Source organism: Haemaphysalis longicornis, unplaced genomic scaffold, assembly GCF_048455015.1.
Source record: "Haemaphysalis longicornis isolate Haplotype H1 unplaced genomic scaffold, Haemaphysalis longicornis Haplotype H1 scaffold_4, whole genome shotgun sequence".
Taxonomy (NCBI): domain Eukaryota; kingdom Metazoa; phylum Arthropoda; class Arachnida; order Ixodida; family Ixodidae; genus Haemaphysalis; species Haemaphysalis longicornis.
In genome coordinates, this window is record NW_027526361.1 from 2,802,992 (window position 1) to 2,824,499 (window position 21,508).

At 45.7% G+C, this 21,508-nt stretch overlaps 1 protein-coding gene across 2 annotated transcripts in view; it reads right to left on the bottom strand.

Annotated features, from left to right (window-relative positions):
* LOC144178112 (atrial natriuretic peptide receptor 1-like) overlaps positions 1 to 21,508 on the bottom strand; it is a 791,119-nt gene that overhangs the window by 731,362 nt on the left and 38,249 nt on the right. The window lies entirely within an intron of this gene.

A 21,508-nucleotide genomic window follows, 5' to 3' on the forward strand; every position in this document is an offset into this window, starting at 1 on the left:
CGACGGTAAAAACATAGAGAAAGAAATACTGGTAAGAGTGGACACTCCCATAGAGCCCTGCGGCCGAATGACTGTACTGTAGTGTAGCGCACCGAGCGGACGGAGAGCCAAACTACTAACCATACTTTTGTACGTTCACTTTCGGTTTCGGTTTCGCGGACACCGATTTTGGCGGGTAGTTTGAAGGACTGGAAAGCGCTACTCACAGCGACGGGCATCGGTACGGTATTCGGACGCTTTCATGCAATAATTAGTGTTTATTTGAATATATCATTCTCAGGCTTAGTGCCCTTATGCTTTTACAAAAAAAAAAACCTTTTTCTGAAAACGTGAAATTGCAATTTACAGTACCACTCACACTTGGTTAAGAATTCTGTCGCGTGTTCACATGTTGCCGAGCCACATAAAAGAGACACACCATAGATGAAGAAATATTTATTGCATGGCACTAAACGGAACAAGTTCAAATTGTCATCATTCTTCGCAACACATAATAATAAACAGTGAGTAATACACAACAGAGACAATACACAGTAGTGAGAGGAAAATACGTTTCCATGAATGAAAAAAAAATGCACAAGTAAAGGTATCACAACCACACAAATGATTTTTTCTCCACGGTAATTGAAAATGCAGAAAACCCAGAAACTCAGCCATCCACAGAGTTACTTGTATCTACGACACCATCAGACGCTGTGCGCTGTTGCAGTCATACTAAAATATCAACCATAACATAATCTAGACACTGGGATACTTGCAACTGTTTACAACCACTATCTCCGCAGATAATTTTCTTAGTCTGGCAATTTCTCCAGTTAGGATGTGAAAGAAGGGAAAAACTTTGGCTTTGATGGCCTCGCTTATTTGATGAACGCTGATGAGATCTATTGCCTCGGGGCAACTTCAAATCAGTAGCAGTAATTGAACAGAAATCCCATTTATGTGGAGATGCACACGCAAAAGGTTAAGAGGAAAAAAATCAACTTCCTATTAGTTCCTTGCAAGGGTGCATTTTTCCAAGAAGCCGGGTTACCTTCCGAAAGCGTTGCCTTCCCAGTAAAGGCAAAGGGCCAGGCAGGGATATTTTTGGTACGTGCACGTAGTCAACCGACAGGTTCCAGGCTCGATTAAGGCACACAAATTCATGCCTTCCGCTGTCAATACGAACAGTCTAATATAAGAAACAGGGAAGCAGTATATGCTTCTCGTGTATGAGACAATGGTGGCACATTACAGAATCATATAAGCATTTGACAACGTAGGTCCCAACATGGTTGTCTTCATCTAGGCCAGTCCGACAACAGGCAGCACGTATGGTGACAAACGACATTTAGCATGACCTCTTACCCTGGCAGTCTTCATAATGTAAAAGGGTTTTTGTGAATGTACTGTTTTCACAATATTACAACTAGCAGCAACAATAACTTGCGAGTGGAGTTTGGAGACTATACGCTGTTGTTAGTGGTTTTAATAATATGAGGCATGTCAGTTATAAAAAACCGTTTGTTCCTTGAGTCAACGATAGTCTTTTCAGTGGTCACGCCTTATTGAGTGCCGAGACTTGCGTTAGATTTTAGGTGCTAATGGCAAGGTTCAATAGATGGAATACAGTTGCGGTATCCATCAGAAGCATCAATAAGGTAGCAAGAAGCATTGCAGGCACTCATCAATACAACTGAATAACTCTGGGAGAACAGTTGGCACGGCCACTTTTGTGAGTCCTGTGAGGGCACGATTCATGAAGTGCTTGCACCATGTTTGGTATGACGAATGCAGCTGGCTGGTTGGCTCTGTCTTGAGGGCACCTGTAGACCTGCACAGGTGATAGGTGATATAGTACACAAACTGCTTGCAATGACAGATGATATGCGAATAGTCTGTAAATTTCACTGCAACTAGTATTCAAGTATTGCCTCCAGTGCATGCCACCTATTTAAAACACAAGTTCTCTTATTCTATTCAGCAATCATGCGGTCAAGCTATTAGCAACACTTAAAATATGGGTCTTTGTAATTTCGCAACACTGGTTAGGCACATTCTTAATGCAATTCACCTATTGTTTGGGTTAACAAGAATGATAACGCTGCTCACATAGCCTGAATCCCTTTGTCTTTTTTTGTAAAATCAGGACGAAGAGCGAGAGCGAGCTGAACGTTAAACAAACCTGTTGCCCCACGGGCTCGCGAAAGAAACGCATCCTGAGAACGGGCACCTGGCGAAAGTATATTTGGGCGCTGTGTGGGCACCATGGCAAGCAGCAGTGAGCGTCGTACTGAGTACTACTGACCGCCAAAGGCCATGCCTTAAAAAGATATGACAAGAAACACACAGTTCCGACTGAATAGGTGCAATCTGCGCAATACGTGTTTAATGAAACTAGCCAAAATATGACCAGAGAAAAGAGAGCAAACGCTTGAAAAAACGGCAAGTGTGGAACAGTTGTATGCAATGCCTGCGATACCGGAATTGATATACGATGTAGAACGAAGACCAAATTTGAAGGTTTCAATGCACTGCGCACTCACCCCGCCTCGAGCAAAGCTGTTATCTGCCGACGAAAGACGCGTTTTTACCGTACCTGGCGCGCCAAAGCGAAGCGACGAGCGCGCGTTATCTGCGTCGGCGAGCGGGTTCGCTTTGTACGCAGGCAGCTTGGTATGCACCCATGTGTAAAACTCACGATGAGTGTAGGGCTGCTGGTTATGCCCAGATAAGTCAAATTAATGCAGATACGGCTACTTCGCCGTGTACGTTAGCCCGGACGGCTTTGCAGCGCATCACGGCCATAATAGCAGTAACAGTTGGCCAAGCTAGCAATGGCTAGCTAGTATAATACAACGCAGCCTGCGGCTCACGTAATTCAGTGCAGCGACAGCGCACAACGCCTGCTTCGCCTACGGACCGCCGGCCGGCCGGCCACTTCCGCAACTCACAGCCGTCGTTTGCGGCACGTAAACGCTACGTGCGACGACGGGCGCGTACCGCTGGCATCCCTCAGCGCTAGATAAAACGGCACAGCCAGCCTAAAATACCATTACGTCCAGCTAAAAAATGGTGTCTTACGCCTTTCCGGGGCGTTTCCAAAGCGCTTATCTTAAAGACGCAGCACTAGCTATGCCTGGTTCCCTGAGGTTACGCAGTGCTCGCAGCGTTTGCAGTACAAGGAAACGTAAATATGATACGCCACACCAGCACTTTAAAAAAGAAAGTCTCACCTTTCGTTCAGGATGCAAAACCGATGTCGCAAATAAAGCGCTTGGCGTTTCCTTCTCAACAACAGAGGTTAGCACGAGGCTGCAGAAACGCACGTGCAAACGCTGCCGAAAGAGCCAAATGGCGGCTTGCGCTTGCGGCTTGGCGGCTTGGCCAGGCTTGGCGCAAAGAAGCCACAAAAATTTACATTGACAGCCATTCAACTTATTACACAAATAAAAATGTGTAGTCTAATGTGTAACAAAATTTTAAAAGTATAATATTGTGTGTTAGCTTAATTTTAAATATATAGTTTTTTACCACTTGCGCCGACTGCCGGACGGCGCGCGAGTCACGCCACTCGGCCGCGATAAGCCCGTGTGTCCACTCTTCTAATTTTTTTATTTCTCTATGGTAAAAATAAGTTACCGTTCACGGAAACTCTCGCGCATGCAAGGTCGACTTCCGCAATCACCAGTATCTCCTGCTCAAAGTCCGTAAAGACTGAAAACGTAGCTTAAAAAAAAAAAAAAAAAAAGGATGTCGTCGTCTCATGTGCGACCCACTCGCTGAAGTAACCATGGTAACGACGACGCTCTAAACCAAACCGCCGCCGTCAAAAACCGCGGACATTCCGGCGGCCAACCATGAAATGAGTGCTTCGCCTCGGACGAGGTCGGACTATGTCGTCATCGCAAGCCGCCGAGCCAACAAATAGTTCTGTCTCGTCGGGGTAATAACTTTTGTTAGCGTGAGCGAATATGCTTACTATTTTTGGACTTGTTTCTACAAGAACTATAGAGTAGATTTCTGACACAAACAAAAACACTTTGAAATCCATCTCAGGCCCCCTTTAAAGGCATTAAAAGGAGAAAAGCTGCAGGTGACGACATGACCGGGGATCTTTTAAAGAAGGGCGGAGATATTGTACTGGAAAAGCTTGCTGCACTATTTTCATGATGCTCAGGGACTCTAAAACTGCCCATAGCCTGAGAAAACGCCATTATATTACTGATTCACAAGAAGAGAGATACCAAGCACCTAAAGAATTACAAACCAATAAGCCAAGCTTGGTTGTATACAAGTTGTTTAGCAAGGTTATAGTTAACCGTATGACCGATATCCTAGGTTCCGAACCCAGAGAGCAGGCTGGGTTTAGGAACGTCTCCATTTACGATATTACAACCGAACCTCGTTAATTAGAACTCGCTTAATTCGAACTTCTGGTTTATTCGAATTGACGCTGTGGTCCCGGCAAAAGTTATTGTATTTTAATAGCGTTCATCAATTCTAACTTAGTATAATTCAAACAAATTTCGGGGCCCCTTCGAGTTTGAATTGCCGAGGTTCGACTATGCAACGATTACATTTGCAACTTTCGTGAAATCTGCATTATTGTGGAAATGAAGGGCTACACAATTCTTCATTTTCCGTTTTTTTTTTAATATTTTCTTATTTCTTTAGGTGTCGAAATTTTTTTCGACCAATTATCTCGTTTACGCTACTATACGGTTACAGGGGGAACTTCCGCGATATCTGTATTATTGTGGAAATGCAGGGCGTTAAACGGACCTGTGTGGTACTTGGCAAAGAATGCTACGCATGAATACCTATGATAAACCTAAATTAATGATTTGTAAACGTGCCGCAAGCGCCATTTTTAGCATGTTCGAGAAAGCGCTAGAACAAGTAGAAAAAAAAAATTGGGCAACCTTCGCAATTGAGACGGGAAGACTGATAAACCAGCGGAGCTGGTGGTCTTCAGTAGCTTTAACTTGACTTTTTTTTAGGTGTACCGCTCTTTCTTAAGAAGTATGGTTAAAAAGCGAAGCTTTCTTTATGGAAATGGAGTTAAATCGGAGTCCACAGTCCACCCCTAAAGCCCAAAATCCGAACGGCCGAAGTCCAAAGCCAACGCCCGCGCAACGAACCGAAAGTAAATGCTGTACGCCCCGAATGTGACGATAGTGCAATCGGATAGACGCCGGTTTCATAACGCGAGGGACCGAGGTTATATTTCGAGCACGGGAAGCGGTTCCTTTTTTCTCTCTCTTATTGCGGGAGCGCACAATACGCCGTCGTGGCAGGGGCCTCAGGTCGTGGTTTCCTCGCCACTTCTCCCTGAGACTTCTTGTCCTGGCATTTTCCCCCTCTCCAGTTCGCGGAGTGGAGTTTTCTGTTAACGATCGACACAGACGCAGCTCAAGCTTAAACAGCCCCGCTGTTACATAACTACTTTGGAGAGGTGGTCAGTGCTGATCCCAGCCAGAGAAATCCGGCGCAGAATAGGTATACGGGCTGCAGGGTGCACTCGGCAAGCACTCCCGGGCAATGAAAAGTAAGCTGCCGCCATCACTGAAATCAAGAATATACGACCAATGCGCCCTTCCAGTGATTGCATATGGTGCTGAAACTTGGTGCCTTGCTAAACAACTGGGAAACAAACTCAGGTCGGCTCAACGGGTTGGGAACGAAGGATGACAGGAGTGACGCTTAGGGTCAGGAAACGAGCTTCCCGGATGAGGGAGCAAACTGGAGTAGAATATATCGTGGTTCAACTAAAGAAAAAGAAATGGACTTAGGCTGGCCATGTAGCGAGATGAAGTGACAACCGGTGGAACACCTGCAGGGGGACAGAGTGGACACCGAGAGACCGGACTAGAAGGCCAAAAGTAAATCCCTCATTCTAAAGGCGACGATGGCTGAACGCGAAGCTTTCTCGTGACGGATTCTTTGGTTGTTGTCTGCGTTTTGATTATGTCAAAACTAGCGGTAGTACCCGGCAGTGCCCGGGTGGGCCGTTACATTGAGGACAGCAATGGGCATAACACAAGTTAGTTTATTCGTTAGTCGCCATATTAGGCTACTTCATTGGGAAGTGGTAAACACTCGGGGGCGCCTGCCTGTTGTCAGTACATGGGCTCCAACTGCCGGCGCGTCGTGGTAATGTGAAACGACTGGCACTCGTGTTTTATTCCAACCCTCGCTAACAAATTGCACCAAAATGGCACGCTCGAGCGAGCCAGTCAGTGAGTGAAAAACGTTTTATTGATCCCGCGAAGTGGGAGTGGTTCCCGATTTCCGAAAGCCATGTGATGAGTTGGCAGCCTTCGCTCTGGAGGAAGTACTGTCTGGACATCGAGATCGCTATTAGTCACCAGGTTCTTCCAGAGCTCAAGGTTGGGAAAAGTGGACGGAAGAAGGGGGAGCTTGGTTTACTTGCCCTCTAAATATGATATGAGGAAGAGTGCCAGGTTGAAACACAACTTGAATTCGGCAGGAGATTGCGCTGGGAACCTATGATGGAGGCCGGCTGGGTGAGAGGTATTCTTCCTCGTAGGAAGTGCTATCTCAGAAGATATGAACGATGCTCATCGGTACAGTTTTATCATAAGTAAAATGGGCTCCCTACGGGAGGCGCGGGGTTGCAGGAAGTCCCAACAGATGTCGAGGGCTAACCTTTGCGCTTTTTACTGGTACATCTTCTCTTTCACATTTATGATATATGACACCGGCTCCTACGGGAGACGCGGAGTTGCCGAAGGTGTCAATAGATGGCGACTGCTAAGCGAACGCGGGAACACTCAATTGAGTTTTACGTCCAAAAGGATGCACATTAAAAAATCTCGCTGGCCTTCTTACCCGCATGTTAGGACAAAATCCTGACAGTGGTTTTTGGGCAATTAAATGGGCAGCATTTTCAAGAAAAAACGAATGGGAGATATCAACTGGCTGTGTGGTGATTTACGAATGTGTAAAAACACAATGTTTTCCCGAAATCCTGCTTGCCTCTATTGGGAGGTGTCATTGAAAAATTTTGTAGAACAATGTTTAGATACCTGAGTAAGTTGCCTATCTCAACAAAAACCAGTTCGATATCTCAAATGTCGGGCGGTAAAAAAATTAATATCTGAAAAACTATTTTACTGCTTTTCACTCTCTCCATGGTGGAATTTTCAAAATTTTCAGAAAGATTGACCTCCAACACCGCAATCAGAATGTGCCCTTGCAATCTGTAGCCGTTTGAAAGAGCAGTTTCGCTAGACGTGTAATAATCTGTTAGGCCTTTTTGGCTCATCAGTCGTGTGATTTGTAAAAAACAATTTAGCCCTTTTAGCGGCGTCGCAGGGCGAAATCCTTAAACACGGTTCTGTGCATTTGTATGAGTAACATATGGTAGCGACAATCAGTTGGATAACTAAATCGGTGAAAGATTTATTTGATAATCTTTAAGAACACCATTTTATTTCCGGAATGCCGAATCACCTCGCTAGTGTAGGTTAGCGCGAAATCCAAAAACTACTTTTTAGATATTCTTAAGGGCTACTTATATCAGTGAAAAGCGCTTCGATATGTGAATGGGTGACCGAGAAAATCACGAATTCGCGAAACCACAATTTCGCCCTTTTCTTCGGTTAGGAGTGCAATTTCTGAAAAACTCGCCTTAGTGAGCACCTACTCAATAACGCAAATAAACTTGCGAAATTTCACGTCTCTAGATCTAACAGTTTTGACTAGGCGTTGATTGGTCAGCCAGTCAGTCAGTCGGGCACTTCTTTTTATAGGTATAGATGGAGGATAGACGCCGGCTGCATAAAGCGAACGACTAGGTTCGATTCCGGCCAGTGAACGTTTTTTCCTTTTGCTTCACCCACGATCACTCATCATCGTCAGAGCAAGTTGGCTTTCGTGCAGGTCGTTTTTGCGTCACAGACGCCATCAGTGAGAACACTCGAGCTTCGATTTAGTAACCTGACTGAGAGACAAAATAAGAAAATTCGGAGGCAAAGAATCGACTCCAGAAGCGCAGGGCATCGGCTTGTGGAGGTCCCTGGGAGGTCCCTTCATCCTGCAATGGACTTAAATTGGCTGCTGCTGCTGCCCTTCGGAACACGAGGCTCTTCTTTTGGGACCATCGCTGCGGTCGTCCCTGTATTGATCCTGCATGTTTGCGCCGTCCCTTCCACTTACCCTTGTCACTAAGATTCCCCGTCATCGCTGTTTGCTCTCGCCTCCGCAGTCCGGGCCTCTTCACGGCGGAGACCCAATCCCCGCTTGACCTTCTGAAAAAGCCCATGTCCTCGTCTGACTCTCCCAACCGCTTCTTGGCCGGACGTCAGCTGGCTGTGGGGGCGACCATGTCGCTCACGCACATATGGCTCTCTCGGCAGTTGATGCCGCATGTCGTCGACCCAACGCTATCAAGATCGGAACTACCAAATTTTCCGGATCTACCGGGTCTTCCAGCGAATGACGTCCCTTGAACGCCCAGTGGGACCAGCCTAGTGGGACAACGCCGGACGTCTGCCTCAGCGTGGATATAAAGTCGTCGCCGCGCTCGCGACGACTTTAGTGGGGGCGGTAGAACGCACGCGACCATGTCGCTCATGCACGCATGGCTCTCTTTGGAGGTTAGTTACTACTCAAAAACAAGTTTTCGTTGTAACTGCATTTTTCTTGTGCTGCCGCTCCCACTGAGGTGTTGCGAAATTTTTAATGTGGTCGTACCTAAAATTGTTACTTTCTGGTGACGTTGAAGCTAATCCAGGCCCAAACATTGAGGAAATCTTTCAAAAAATTTTAGACAACCAGAATCAAATGGAGTCCAGACTGGCAAATATTGAGGGGAAAATTTAATCCCTGGCGGACCAGTGTGGGAGTCTTCTTGGCCTCGAAGAAACCGGCCACAACCTACAGCGAACTGTCCATACCAACAACAAATAATAACTACAAAGGAAGATAACGTCCAACAGAATATTTGATTGTTTTCGGTATACCGGAAGCTACGATAAGATAAGATAAAATAAAGATTTTGTTTCCCCAGAAGTACTAGGAGGCAGGCTGGGACTAAAGGATGTGTCTGAAGGATGTGTGCCTGAAGGATGTGTGCATTGTGATTGCTTTGTTTCTTGTTTTGTTGGTTCCGATATCAGTTGTGTGTTCATATTTTGTTCTGGTATGATTACGCCAGAGTGCACCTTTTATTTTAAATGCAGAGCATTTCAGTAACTCACGATGTCACCCGCGTTGACGTCCGTAGTCGTAGTCCGCACCCCTCCTCCTACACTATATAAAAAAAATACTATCCGGCGCCTGGTTTCGATCCCTCGACCCTGCGGGCGGAACGCAATGTACATGGTGCTCTACCCACTGCGCCACAAAGCCGACACAGAATGGGAGGCTGCTACGAACGCGCCTTATATCCTTGACTCATTCAAACTACGTCAAGAAGCTGCTGATACAACGCATTCACTACCACCAACTCCCCAAACACTAAACGTTAACGCAATACACCCACCCCCTATGCGACGCATTTACTCGAGTCCCCCTCGCGGGGAGATTTTATTTTGGCGAACAGATGTAACTCGCTTCTTGTATTTTTTGTTTTGTTTGCTTATTTTTGGTATCTTCTTCCTCTAATTGTTGTTCCTTGTGATCCCGCTGCTCCTCTGATTCTTACGGGTGGCAGGGCCCCGTCAGGCAGTTTTGTTTGTCTTTTGCCATGCCATCCAAGGCAGTTTTGAATTGTCTAGAATAGACGGATACAACAACAACATATCCTGACAGAGGCCCCAGCCCCCTTGGTACAGTACAATGATGAGGCAAAATCAAACAAGCTAGAAATTCTAATGCGAGTTACAAAAATACAAGCAACATGTAGAGCACAGGACATTACAGAACAATATGGGAAAGGTACACTAACGGCGTACATTATAGTACAAAGGAGTAAATTAAAACAAAATAAAGTGGACAATCAGAGTACAACTATGAGTTTTAAAGATAGACACAATTACAAAACCTGCGCATTTAACAGGTCTAGACGACATCCACAGTTCTAGCCATTGAAGCAGATATTCTGATTTAAGAGGTATTCTTTCGCCTGTGTTTTAAATATGTTTCTACTGCATTTGAAATCAATGTGGTCTCCAACTTTGTTGAGTATGTCGGTGCGTTGAAACAGAGAAGACTGCCTGCCGTAGTGTGTTCGCAATTTCGGTGTATGTATTTTGGCACACCTAAGAGGGTATATACTGCTATTGTCGTTATGTTTGCCATGGAGATTTTCTTTGTGTATAACTTGTAAAAGCTTCATATAATAAATTTGGTCAGCCTTAAGCATACTACACTGAACAAATAGTGGACCCGTTCTCAAGTCGGCATAGTGCGCGTGAAAATTGGCAAATAGAAGGAGAACTCTTTTCTGTAAGACGATCAGCCGTTTGTAATTTGTTTTGTTTGTTGTTCCCCACGCTAATATCCCGTAGCAAAGCCTAGAATAGACAAGAGTGTTATAAAGCTGTGTTTTCAACAAAAGCGGTATTAAGCCTCTCACTCTGTAGAGAACGCCAATATATTTTTTGAAATTTCATTGCCTAAGTGTTCTATATGACGATGCCAAGATAATTCTTCATGAAACCATATTCCTAAGAACTTCTGTTCTTTGACTTGGTTGATCATATTGCCCCGATATTCAATATGAATGCCTTGATCTATCTTCTTATTAATTGTCTAAAAATTATATAGGTAGTCCTCGATGCGTTTAGCTGTAAGTTATTTTCGTGCAACCACTTTGACAACATTTCGAAATATCTATTTACTTCATACTGGAGTTCTCTTTTACTGCTACCGGAGAAAAATACGTTCGTGTCATCTGCATACATGGCTATCTTGGGTGTAGAAGGTATGTTTGGAATATCATTCACGTATATTAAGAATAGCAACGGTCCCAGCTTTGACCTTTGCGGAACACCCTGTTCTATTGCCAATAAATCCGATGAAATACCGTTAAATTCAACAAATTGCTCCCCATTACTTAAATAGCTCCTTAATAGGTCAGCCGCTATTCTGTGTATTCCTATTTTTTTAGTTTTCTTAGCAATATTTCATGATTGATACAGTCAAATGCTTTTTTAAGAGAGATTTTTTAAGAGATTTAAGTCATCTAGCTTGTTTCTCATGCTCCTGGCATTTATATGCATCAACGCTAGTTTACAACAACCGGTAAACGCTTTGGAAAAAACTGTCAATATCATAATAAGATTTACCGCTTTCCATAAGTGTCGTAATGAGAGGGAATTTGTCAAGTTGCCTCTAATACTGCAGTCAGTACTTTCCCGAAACGCGAGAAGATATACAGGAGAAGAGGCTAAAACGCGTATTCACTGAACGTCTTCGTGTCACTGTGTCATCCGTACAGCGAATTTATAGGCTTGTGCGAAAGAAGGCCAATAAAGACAGACCTATTATTATGATGCATTATGACTACAACAAAAAAATTGCGATATTCAACCAGGGTAAAAGGACCAAAGATCAGTGTATCCCATGATTACTCACAGGAAACTCTTGAAAAGTGAAGGTTACTTTGGCAGTCAGCACAAAAAGATAAGAAAGAGGGAGCGAAAGTCAAGCTTGTTCATAAGTTCGATATTGTTACGTGGCGGCAGATGACACGGACCATGTAGTGATGAAGCGATGTATTTACATAATGGTTAAAGAACTATTTACATAACGCCAAAACGGAGCCCGGCCTGGCAGCGCGGCGCACCAGCTCTTCGTCGTCACCATCCTTGGTGGTGGGCCATGGCGCCACGGGGATTGTCCGCCACGTCCCGTGACATCACCCCGCCGGTCTAAGACGACCGTCCCGGTCGACGCCGACGCCAGTTGGCGAATCAATGCGGATTAGTGTGCGATGAGAAATGCAGACGAATCGCTTGCCGCCACGAATGACGATGATGGTGTTGATTGATGCCTGGCAGCAACAGCAATGGCTTCAGCCGTGACGAAGCGCCAAAGGTCCTAAGGCCACGTCGGACGGAAGGGCGGGGGAATCCATCTTCGGCTTGTATGGGCACTGCTTATTTCGGCTTGTCGTCACTTGGGTCTTTCGGGCTGGGGACACGAGGCGGGGGACATCGTCGTGTGGTGGTCTCTGCTGGGCTGGGGCTGCCCAGCGCGGCTTCGATATCCCTGGCGGCGACGTCCATACCGATGCGATGCGATGCTGGGACCAGGATGGGGATGACGAACCCGCACGCTCCACCAAATGTTACGTGGCGGCAGATGACACGGACAATGTAGTGATGAAGCGATGTATTTACATAATGGTTAAAGAACTATTTACATAACGCCAAAACGGAGCCCGGCCTGGCAGCGCGGCGCACCAGCTCTTCTTCGTCGTCACCATCCTTCGTGGTGGGCTATGGCGCCACGGGGATTGTCCGCCACGTCCCGTGACAATATCAATGGTATAATGTACACGTGCGACGAGCAGTCTAACGCTGGGGCCAGAATGCTCAGTGGTAATGGAACTGCTTGGCGGGATCGGAAATGATAGCAGGCGGGCAATGGAATTAAGCTACTAAACATAAACGACCGAAGTGTCGTGAACAAGCTTGAATACTTGGAGTGCGTATCGTTACAGCGTGATCCTCATTTAATTGCCATAGCTGAGACATTGTTAAACGAAGAAATTACGAATGATGAAGTATTTCCCAGTTCATACAGCGTAATCCGTAAAAGTAGGGCAACGAGAGGGGCCGGTGCGGAATTACTGATTCCCTCTTAGATGACCACGAAAGTGTTTGGTGCAAGGTATTTCTTGATGAAACAGCAGTAATAATTGGCGTCATTTATAGGCCCCCGGGAAGCCCCGTAGAATTCATTCCAAAAATAGATGATCGCTTACCAGCCCTAACTAGTACCAAAAGCCGGATAATTATGGTGGGGGATTTCAACTTGGCTGGACTAGATTGAGAGGCGCGCATTCCTGGGCCTTTAGAGAAGCCTCACGCGGAATTTATGTTAGAAACTATGACAAGACCGTCTAATTCAGGTAGTTGACAGCCCCACGCGAATACAAGGACAGTGCCAGCGTTTGCTGTACCTCCTGTTTTCGTCACAGGAAACATTTCAATAGACAGTCGAAATTGAGAAATGGGTCTCTGATCATAAGATTGTCGTGGCCACGGTTTCAATTGCCAATAAGGGCGTAGTAAACAATCCGATCGCGAAAGTTTATAATTTCAAACGAGCCGATGACACATCCATTCTTGATTTACTAGAAACTGCTCTTGATAAGATGCCCAGAAATAATAACGTGCATGAACTTTGGGAATACTTCACAGGTACTGTGAGTGAATGCTTATCTCGTTTTGTGCCGAAAAAAAGAATTGCTTACAAAAAACACACCCGTGGATCAATCGACATATAATTCATTCGAAACGACGACTGCACCGGGCACGACAAAAAAGACCGAGAAACTCTGTTGCTAACGCTACGCTTAGTAACAGGGTACGAAATGTGTTAAAAACAAATAATTCTTTTCGACAAAATTCGCTGATTATTTCAAAAATTCACCTCAGAAGCTTTAGATATATTGGGCCAAAGCCGGCTACAATCAGTGTACTTTTTAATGGAAAGATTTGCAGTGATCCAGTTTCAGGTGCTTAAGCTTTTAACAATTTCTTTAACAGTACATATACTAGTCCCACGGACATGGCCTGAATAAATCAAGAACGCGGTAGAAATTATGAAGATGACATTGTTATCTCTCAGGGAGGTACAATTGAACTGCTTTTAAACTTGGAAGACATTAAGTCTTCAGGGCCTAATAAAATACCGAACAAGTTTTTATGGCGCTATTGCGAAAGGATTGCATTATTCTTAGCCGAAATTTTCGCCTCCTCATTGGAAACTGGTGCTGTACCGAGTGATTGGCTGCTAGCAAGGGTTGCGCCCGTGCTTAAAGTTGGAGATAAGCTGATGGTTGAAAACTATCACCCCATTTTCATTATATGTCCAGTGTGTAAGGGTTTATAGCACCTAATTTGTAAACATCTGGGTGCGTACTTTGAAAATAACAACCTCTTCTACAACAAACAACATGGTTTTCGCTGACGCCTTTCAACTGCAACACAGTTATTTGAAACAGTTCCTTACGGTAGCCGTGGATTCGAAAGAACAAATTGATGTTACTTCATTAGATTTATCAAAAGCTTTCCACAGGGTGTGTCATGCAAAACTTCTAAATAAATTACATGGTTACGGTGTGAATTTACAAATAATTAAGGGGATTCACGCTTACCTGACAAATCGTCAAAATTTTGTGGAAATAGCTGGAGAATGTTCATCTTTTTTTGTCCATGTCTTCTGGCGTACCGCAAGGGTCTGTTTTAGGCCCAGGCCCAATTTTGTTTCTGCTTTACATTAATGACATTGCAAGTGGTGTACATTTAAACATTGAAGTGCGATTGTTTGCTGACGATTGCTTTTCGTTTACACGTGTCAAGACAGTTTCTGACCAAACTAGTACAAATGATACCTTAAAAATTGTTTACAATTGGTGTGCACAATGGGGTATGGAAATCAACCATAATAAGTCTGCCCGCATGACAGCCTCAAACAAAAAAAAAACGGCTTTGATGTTTGGCTATACAGTGAACCCGAACCACTGTAAGCAAGGCTAAAATGGGGGCTAGTTGGTTTTGCATCTTCTTGAACTGCAATGTTTTAAAACAGGACAAGGAAATAGCACACAGGACGAGACGAAGCGCGAGACAAGTCGCGCTTCGTCTCGTCCTGTGTGCTATTTCCTTGTTCTATTTTAAAACAGCGCGGTTCAAGAAGAACACGAACCAAATAAAAAAAATCGACCCAAATTAAGTATCTTGGTATGACAATTATAGATACACTAAATTGGAATGCGCATATGGACAATATCGGCGGATCAGCTCAGCCCAAACTTGGACTACTGAGACGTAAATTAAGAGGTGCTCCTCCTGAGGCTAAACTTCAGGCGTACAAAACTATTGTTCGACCTACCTTAGAATACGCTCGTGTAATCTGGAACCCGCACCACCAATATCAAATAAATAAATTGGAGCATGTTCAGAGGCTAGCAGCGCGATTTATTTTTTCTTATGAGAGGAGGCAGTCAATAACACCCCTGCTCACTGAGGTTAAACTCCCTCAACTTGTAATTCGTCGAAGAATCGCGCGACTAAAATTTTTGTATGAGCTTCGCAAAAATAAGCTCAATTTAAACCCTAATCTCTATTCGCTGGTCATCCTTCGTCACAAATGAAAGTGCGCTACATTTCTATTTAGTACTTGTTTGTTTTCTCTTTAAAGCGGGGGGCATTTTCGTCACCATTCGTGTTGACGCCGACGACCGACACTTTTCGTGCTTGATGAGGAACCTCCGGCGATCGACTTATTTGCCCAAGCAAGCCTCGTCTACAAGAATCGGTTCAACGTGTCAAGAAAGCCTGACGCACGTTGGTTGCTCCACGATTAATAAAACTCCGACGACAAGCACGCTATCCTTGTGGGTTGCGCATGCAAAAGGGCTCACCTCCAATTGAACGCCTGAGACGCCTCGCAGCCGCCTGTCCTTCTGCGAGGGGTTCACCCTTTTGCCACTTGCGACGCCTCGCTTTTCGATCCGCTTCCCCTCAACGCTTTCCGATGGCTTCCACGTGCCGCTCGCGCTTTGCGCCGCTTCTTGCTCCCGCCGCCGCGTTACGGGAAGGTTCACGACGATGTTCTGTTCACTGGTTACACTGCATCCTCCCATTCTCTTACTTCATCTGCAGTGTACTGGCCTAGGCGATCACCTTGCGGTGTTAGAGCTGAGTTTAGGCGTGCGCTATGGAACTCTTCCCAGGCGCGTAAGTTAGGAGCCCTTTCACGGCTTGCGGTGCCAACGCGGACGCTGGATTTTTAGATAAATATGCCGTATTAAGATAAGGAAATTAAGATCAGGAGCGGCGATAACTTTGACCACTATGCCTGACGAAGCTGCAGTGCGACCGTAAAGCCCTCTATCATTCCCCTTTCCCGAAGCTGGAGACGTGTGCGATGAGTGATTACCACACATACGCTGCACCACAGAACATCTGCCGAGCATAAGACATTCAAATGGTTCGAGTGGCAAAGATCTGGCAGGAAAAGACGGGAGCATCTTTCAGCCTTTCAGGCTAGCGTCACCTCGCAAAACGTTCTGATGTCGCCTTGTAGGGGTAACAAAAACCTCCCGCACCTCCTAAGACTTCGAGCGCATTGAACATAAACGCTTCTAAATGCTCGCCTACGTCGTACCCAAAACTGCGGACCCTGTCAGGCCACCGTTGCAATTAATTAGGCGGAAACAGGAGCGTGATTTTTTGCGCATTGCGTCCGTCGCTCGATGCTCCTAGTGCTCCGAACGCCCGAGTGTATTCTGTGCAGGTGGCGAAACGAAAACTACAGTCAAGTGCAACCAGACTACCTGTTTAACAAGCTCAGAGACACGGTTGTAGAAATCGATTTGTGAGGTCAGATAAACAGCGGCGCTATTCAACGGGATGCTTAGATAACCATACTGCGCGTACGAACAGCTCTTGTAACAGGATGTCTCTTGCAACAGGAAAGCCCAAGCACGAAGTTTGCCCAAGCGAAGACATTCCTGAAGCTCTCCAACTTTCGTTGTGAGCCCGCGGCAGTTCCATCACCACGTATTGTGGTTCAGGCATAGTGGAGTGGGGCCTAGCGAGGATGGGCTGCTAAAACCGACACCAAGTGCCGTAGCTGCTGCGCCACAAAGTGTACAAGTTGTGGGCGGCTGGTGGCAGAGGTGACTGGCTCTGATGCATTCAGGCACGAGTACACGACAAACGGGTCTGATTTCAGGTATACAGCATGTGACTTAGACTAACAGTGGCAGCGACAGTTCTGACCTGTGCTCGTCAACACTTTGAAGGTCCTTGGAAATAGAAGCTGCACCTCCACCTTAACATAGAAATGTCCAAAGTAAAGGTAGGCACGTTTTGTAGCGGGATAAAAGTTTATCTTTCTGAGAACTAAAGTGATTTTTTTCAAGAACATTACTTTACCATTCCCGCGGAGCCTGAAAGGCGGACAGTTCCAAATACGAAGTTTTTTTTTTTGCAGTTAGAACTTCGCATGTACCAGGTAAAACGGAAATACTCCCTTGACCGCGACGATCACCTGTCAAACATTCTCAGTACCAGCAGCGTGGTTGCTTGCTTGTAAGTGGGGTAATTACTTATAATGTGCGATTAAGCAGCGTCAGAAACGTAAAATATGGGTTTGTGACAGAGTAAAGGCACGGTGATAAAGAAATATTGTTAAAATGGCAACCCTACTCTGGTAGAAGACACAAGCTGAAAATCCTCAATTATTTCAATGTCTGCCGCAACTAAAAAGTAGAACAATAGGTAATTATGACTACTCTGATCAGTTTTCTTTATATCAGTCACCTGATTTTTTCCAAAACCTGTAAAAATGGTCACAATTATATCTTTTTTCTTTGCGAACTGTTGCGCAACTGTTGATCGGACATCAAAAAATGTGTTGTATGTGTTCTCGTTCTTCCAAGTTAAAACAAAACTAATACAATACATTTTTAGCTGTCTAGAATACTCGGTAATTGAGTGCGCGTTTATGTAAATATTACAAAAAGTGATAAACATGTTTTTTTTTAAATAAACGACGTCGAAAGGTGGCCCATCTTTACAAATTTTCATTTTTTTGTCGCACTTTACGAAGCAGTATTTTGAAAATTTTCCTTTTTAGGCCAATGAGCAGGGAATGAAGTGTTCAGTAGCCCCTGGTAAACAAGTTTATAAAAGTAGACAGCTTAGCCTATATGCCCAGTGCAAGAAAGAGTTTTTAGAAGTGCCACTTTTGAACGGCATTGCTCTAGCTACTAAGTTTGAGAAATATTTACTCAAAGAATATAAGTATGACGAACTGAATTTTTCTACATCCAGCAGCAAAGCTTGCAAATATTTGACCAGAAAGCTATAAAGATAGAGAAATGTTTTCTTTTTTTACTGGTCCGCAAAATTTCCACATCAAGCAATGTGGAAAGTAGTCCTGCCCGACCGCGTTCAAAGTATTAATGCTTAGCATTCTTTGCCGAGTACCCCCACAGCCAGCACCATGTAACACCCTGCATTCCCACAAAAATGTAGACATCGTGGAACGTCCACCTTTAATCGCTATAGTACCGTAAATGGAGGTAATGGGCTGCACGAAATTTTGCAAAACTAAAAATTAAGAAAAATACAAAAAAACTTACGAAAATGGTGAAACATGTAACGCCCTGCATTTCCATAATAATGCCGATATCGCGAAAGTTACACCTGTAATCGTAATAATAGCTAAATGGAGATAATTCGTCGTACGAAATTTTGAAAAACTAAAAAATAAGAAAAAATATTTAAACATTAAGGGAAATGGCGAACAGTGTAACGCCCGGCAATTCCACAATAATGCAGATTTCGCTAAAGTTCCACCTGTAATCCTAATAATATCGTAAATGGAGATGATTGGTAAAACGAAATTTCGAAAAAATAAAAAAAATAAGAAAAACAAAATAATTTCGGAAACTGGCGAACCGTGTAACGCCCTGCATTTCCACAATGATGCAGATTCCGGGAAAGTTCCAAATGTAATGGTTATTATAACGTGAATGGAGGTAATTTGTCGGACAAAATTTTTAGAATAAGCAATAACAAAAATATTTAGAAATTACAGGAAATGGCAGAACGTATAACGCACGGCATTTCCCCAATAATGCAGACATCGCGAACGTTCAACTTCTAATCATTATAACAGCATAAATGGAGGTAATTGGTCGGACAGGATTTAGAAAAAACAAAAATTTTGTCTGCAAAAAAACTCGCACTCAAGAGAAGCGGCATAAGAATGCTACCCATTAGTGAATAATTCTCTGAATTTCAGCAGAATTTATTTTTGTAAACCAACTATGGCGTTTCTCGCTAAAATAATGCCAGTCCCATGGTGAGGGTACAGTGTTCTACGCAATATTAAAGTTTCATCGCAAAAAAAAAATGTTCATGGCACTATTTTGGCTTCCCCTATGTTTTTATTTGTATCTCACCTCACTGCTTTTTGAGGATGCATAAATTTAGATACAGTTAAATCTCGGTGCAACGAACACCACATTAACGAACTTTTCAGATTAACGAGCATTTAAGAAAAACCACGCCGACTGCTTATAGTTCATGTAAAATTTTTTCACTAATACGTACTTCAGAATAGCGAACTTTTCAAAATAACGATCGTTTTATTCAGTTCCGTACCATGTTAACAAAGCCTCAGTAAAACGATCTCATATTTTCAATGCCGGAGATTGTTAGATTTCCGATAAGCAGTCGCGGCAACCGGAGCCGTATGCTAGCAGACGACACGGCAAAGCGCAGCGCAGAATGCAACTTGCTCCGCGGAATGCGCGAGCCGATGCGAGAGAGAGAAAAAATAACGTGAGGAGAAGGGAAAAAATGAAGCATGGGTGGCCTCCTCCGTCCTCAAAGCCGCGGCCGCGCTATTCGCGCCCCACCTCGAGTGTTTCTACGTTCTGCCGCTGCTCGGGTTGCTTTCTGGATCCTCATAGACATCAGCGGAGCTGACCACAGAGGACAATGTTCAGAGCATGAGCGTTCAGGATGAAGAAGGCAGTGAGGACGCATTAACGACTATGCCTCGGAGGGTACCGCGGCAGCACTCGATCGACTGCGACCTGCACGTGACGACTGTAACGAAAGAAGACCAGCGCCTGGCTTCCGATGTGGTGATCGAGTCGATTAGCGAGCAGTGCCCACCCCCGATCCTCCTCTTCCTCTTCTTCTACTGTCGCCCCCTGCCTGCGCTTCTTTATTTCTCAACACACTCCCGCCGCCGCCAAGTTCGTTAGGAGCTAGCTGGCAGCGGCATGGGCAACGAGCGCTTGCTGGGTTGTTGACCAAAGTGACGTAGGGCTAAAAGACTGCGAATGTTCATACGGTCACCCGGGGCATGCTCTAGGTTTTCGGCCAGAAGGCAGCCGCCGGGATCGAATGGAAACAGCTGATTCGGACGGTCAAATTTACAGAGATCATGCGGTGAGTGTAATGGCATCGCCGTTGCGTCCACGTCTGATTCGCCTTCCGTGAAGTAATTGTTGTGTTCCAGCGGCGTGTCCGTTATCTCTGGGAACCATAGGACCTCACTCTCGCCGGATCCAACACGGTACAAAGGCTCGTTCAGAATCGAGTTGCGCTTGCTGAAGTAGGGGTCGTCACCATAGAAGCATTTGTTCTGCTTCTCCACCAGGATCCCTCCCCACCGGGCCTTGACGAGCGCGGCCGAAGCTCGCTTCCGGCGTCGAAGCTTGCTCATGGAGCGTCGGAGGAGCAGGCGCTTCGTTATCCCCTGACGCGAGTCCCTCTTCTGCACGAACCGCGTCTTCGTTGCTGGACCCAATGAAAATATCTTCGACTCGAAACCGGGTTGCTGAACTGCTTGCTAAGCGAGAGGTGCAACAGGGTCGCAACAGGGACGCTCGGACGTCTCAAAAACAAGAGTCGCATTATCGACGCTAAGGCCACGGCAGGACGGGTCAGACGTCTCCCGAGCGGTAGTCAAGGCGTCGATGCGAGGGTTGCGGAAACGCTGTAGCGACGACTCTGACGTGAGAGCTGTGTCGGCGATGCCAGCGCTGCGGCAAGGCCGGTGAGACATTTCGGAAACGATATTCGCGTCAGCGACGGCGAGGTCTCGGCAGGGTCCCTGAGATTTCTCCGCAACGGCAATCACGGCAACACCAGGGTTGGGTGGTCGCTGGAGCCGCTCTCCAGCGCTGAGCCCCTCGGGGTCTTGCTTGGCGTCCTGAAAGGCTGCGGCGCCTCCGTCGTCATTGTTCTGTTCTACCGCCGCACCAGTCACGTCCCGAACAGGCGGCACGTCACCCAGGACCATTGGCCGCCGGGCCTCCTTGGGGATCGAGTAAACAGTCGAGGTTGCGATGCGGGTGTTGAACAGGGCCACCTGAGGTTGAAGGACGGGGCTTGCGGAAGAGTCTTGGCTGGCGGAGAAGCGTACACGCGTTCGCAGGGCGCAGATACGCTCGTCAAAATCGATCGCTTCCAAAACGTCAGCATCAAATTCTTCATCCTTCAGGTTCTCCTGAACTTGAGCGTCGAGTAGGTGAAGGCTCACCTGGTCATGCAAGATGAGGTCAAGCACATTTTGTCTATCAAGGGCCGTTGCTGCCTGGCTCCGCAGCAAGGCGTCGAGGACTGTCATGGTCCCGGAGACAGTCGCTCGCAGGACATCTCGGCGAATACGAAGAGCGTCCATGGCACCAGTCGATGAAGCAAGACGCTGGGGTTTAGAATACCAAAGGGACAAGGGCGGGCTTGGGCACGAGCCGAAAGGGGCGGCGGCCGAGGGCAAGGCTTCCAGGATAAAGCAGTACGAAGGTATCCAAGCCTCGCGTGCCTCGGAGCCGCTGCGCCGTCGAACGTAT